The sequence below is a fragment of the Microtus ochrogaster genome, linkage group LG4 (genome assembly GCF_000317375.1).
Source record: "Microtus ochrogaster isolate Prairie Vole_2 linkage group LG4, MicOch1.0, whole genome shotgun sequence".
Classification (NCBI taxonomy): domain Eukaryota; kingdom Metazoa; phylum Chordata; class Mammalia; order Rodentia; family Cricetidae; genus Microtus; species Microtus ochrogaster.
In genome coordinates, this window is record NC_022030.1 from 5,830,913 (window position 1) to 5,834,602 (window position 3,690).

Consider the following 3,690-nt stretch of genomic DNA (forward strand, 5'->3'; position numbering starts at 1 on the left):
GGGTGGGAGGAGGGGGAGGGAAATGGGAGGCTGGGAGGAGGTGGAAACTTGTTTTTTTTTTTCCTTTTCTCAATAAAAAAAATAAATAAAAATCTATGGAATTTCCAATATTTGATCGATTTGACATACAAACACAGCAGCTTTGTTTGATTCCACTAAACATTGGTCTCCTTCAGGGAGACCCCTTTGGTTTTTGTCTGTTTAATTTTATATGTATGAGTATTTTGCCAGCATGTACGTATGTGTACCATATGCATACCTGGTGTCCAAAGAAGTCAGAAAAAGGTATCAGACCCTCCGGAACTGGAGTAACTGATGGTCATGAGCCACCACGTAAGTGCTGGGAATGAACCTGGGTCCCTTGCAAATACGGGTGCTTTGCCATTTTTCCAACCCTATCTCCAGCCCCTTTATAGCTCCTCTACTAGCTCAGTTGTTACCAAGTTTACCTACACACTTCAGTTACCAAAAGAATGTTTTCTAAAAAAAAAAAAAAAAAGTGAATGCTTGGGCCACACCCAGGATCAATAGAAGTAGACTCTCAGGAAAGAGTAGGCCTGGAATTTTATTCTTTTGGGAAGTATCTCATGCGATTCTAAGATGTAGCCAATGGGTTGGGACCCCAGCATCTCAAAAATCAAAGCAGAGCCAGGCTTAAGATCCACCTAACTACTGAGAGGATGCTGTATGTTATAGATCCTCCATCCCTGGATAAAAGAACATGGAAAACAGAAACAAATAACTGTGGAGATCCAGGTGGTCCTTAAATGCTGCCCAGCATCATGTCATTGCAGGACTGTGAACTCAAAGAGCTACAGAGTCCTCAGGCCTGAGCTGGGGTTTTAGATTTTATATTTCTAGTATGTTCCCAGGTGGTGTTGATGCTGCTGTTCCAGGATTCAAGTCGAGAGCTACAGTCCTGGAACTGTGTTCTTGGGCATAGTGCCTTGCTCTTAGCAAGTCCTTCATAACTGTTGACCACACAGTAGGAGAGTCATGGCAGGCAGTAAAGTTAGCGAGAGTGTTATGTTAGAGATGTAGGCTGGGAACGAATGGTTTCTGTCCTCGTGGAATTTGTTCTCTAGAGAAAGTTGTGTCATTTCAATAGCTCTGAGTACAGGGAAAGGGAAGCAGGGCTACTGGAGCCGACATGGGAGTCACCTGAATCATGGGTTCCAAGTATTCTGAAACTCCTTTTAGAAGCGGCTTGACCAAAATTTATCACCAGGTTGGCTGGAACCCAAGAGCAGAATGACCTCTTGAGAAGCAGAAGGCAAGAGAAGGAAGAGGAAGCAGATTTCAAGAAAAGGAAAAAAGTAAGCCTACCAGGACTCAGATCTGGGGCTCCTCTGGCTTGGTAATGCTAATTATACACACAGTCCTCCTTAGTCAGGTATAAGATTAGATGATCTCTAGCCTCTAGCCTATCTACGGACCTAACAGTTACCAGGAGGAAGGACTTGGAGATACGGGTGAAGATTACATAGCTCCTTTCCTGCCTTCTCTTAGACTTTATAGCTTCCGAGATGCTGATACACAAGTCTCCATTCCCAGTTACTTGAACTACAGAGTGCTAAGAGCCACATACCTATAATCCAGCACTCAGAATGCTGAGGCAGGTGACTCATCAGTTCCAAGTGAGCCTGGTCTTCTTAGTGAGCTATAGGCCAGGGCTATATAGCAAAACCACGCTTTAAAAAGCAAAGACTGCTAAGGTCAAAGCCACATTCAAGCCCTATCTTAGTTAAGGTTTCTATTAATTTGAAAAGACACCATGACATGGCAACTCTTATAAAGGAAAACAGTTAATTGGGTAGCTTACAGATCAGAAGTTTAGTCCATTATTATCATGGTGTGACATGGTGGCAGGCAGGCAGACATGGTGCTGGAGAGGTAGCTGAGAGTTCTTTATCTTGTGCAGACAACAGGAAGTGAACTGTGACACTGGACTTGGCTTTAGCATACTTGAGACCTCAAAGGCCACCTCCACAGTGACACACTTCCTCCAACAAGGCCACACCTACTCCAATAAAGCCACACCTCCTAATAGTGCCACTCCCTATGAGCTTATGGGAACCAATAACATTCAAACTACTACATTCCACTTCTGGCCCCCAAAAGCTTATAACAATATCATAATGAAAAAAATGCATTTAGTCCAACTTCAAATGTCCACATAGTCTATCACAATCTCAACAATGTTTAAAAGTCTGAAGTTGAAAGTCTCTTATGAGATCCATACAATCTCTTAACTATAATCCTGTATAAAATCAATATTAAAAAAACAGATCACATACTTCCAACATACAATAGTACAGGATATACATCACTGGTATGGGAAGTCCTTCTGTATATGTGTTGCTTTAATTGGTTAATGAATAAGCCAGGCTGGAAGAGACATATACAGAGAGTAGGTGGAGTCAAAGAGATACCACGTAGCTACTGCAGGAGACAGACACACCAGAACCTTTCCTGTAAACCACGAATCTCATGGTAAAATATAGAAAAATAGAAATGGGTTAATTTAAGATGTAAGAGTTAGCTAGAAATACTCTTAAGCTGTTGACCAAAAAATATTTCAAATAATATAGTTTCTGGTGATTATTTTAGGTCTGGGTGGCCAGGAATGAATGACCAGCCCTCGCCCATACATTTCCATTCCAACATGTAGGAAAAGAAGCACAGTGAGGAAATACTGGACCAAAGCAAGATCAAAAACCAGCTGGGCAAACTCCAAACTCTGCAACTCCATGTCTGATGTCAAAATGCTCTTCAGATCTTTAATTCCAGCAAAGATGAAAGCATCTTTGTTGACTGCAACACACTTCTTTCTCTCGGGCTGGTTTCACTCCCTGTTAGCAGCTTTCCTCAGCAGGTACCCCATGATATCTCTAACATCTTGGAGTCTCCCAGGCAATTCAGGCTTCTCCTTCACAGCTTCACAAAATGGCTTCTCTAGGCCTGCATTCAGGGACACCCCTGATACATGCATGACCTCAGTGGTTTTCCTTACTTACAGAGGAATATTCCACAAATCCTTTCATATTCTTTGATTCTAAAGCCAGAATCATGTGGCCAAAGTTGCCAAGTTCTGCTTGCTGGGATTGCAACATGCCCCCCTTAGTCAATTGTATCTTCACCAACTTTCTGTTTTTGAAAGATTTCCTTCACTGCCTAAGGTTAGCTGTCCTAGAACTTGCTCTGTAGACCAGGTCAGCTTTAAACTCAAAGATTTGCCAGTCTCATGCCTTTCTGTGCTGGGATGAAAGGCATGTACCACCACATCTGGCTCTAACCTTTCCTTTAGAAGTTGGAAACTTGGTTGGGTGGGATCATTCCCTGAGGTCACCATGACCTTTATTCCATTTCTTAATCTGTGTATCTCTTTGAAAACAGGATTTAGCTCCATTCCACTTCCTGGTGCTCCTTTTCTCCTTAAATTTTACATTTTGTATTTTTCCGGGTTCAGTTTTCTCCTTTTCATTACAAATCTTTATTAGAGTTATCACTAATAACAACATGACAGAGTCTGTCCTAGGCTGTTTTGAGATTTCCTCTGCCAATGGAATTATTAGAAAACTCTTTACTTTAGCTTCTGGAAGACTCTTTGAACGAGAGCAAAAGCAGCCACATTTTTCACTAACATATCTCAAGACTGTGTCAAGGCCACACACATTCTTCTCTAAAACC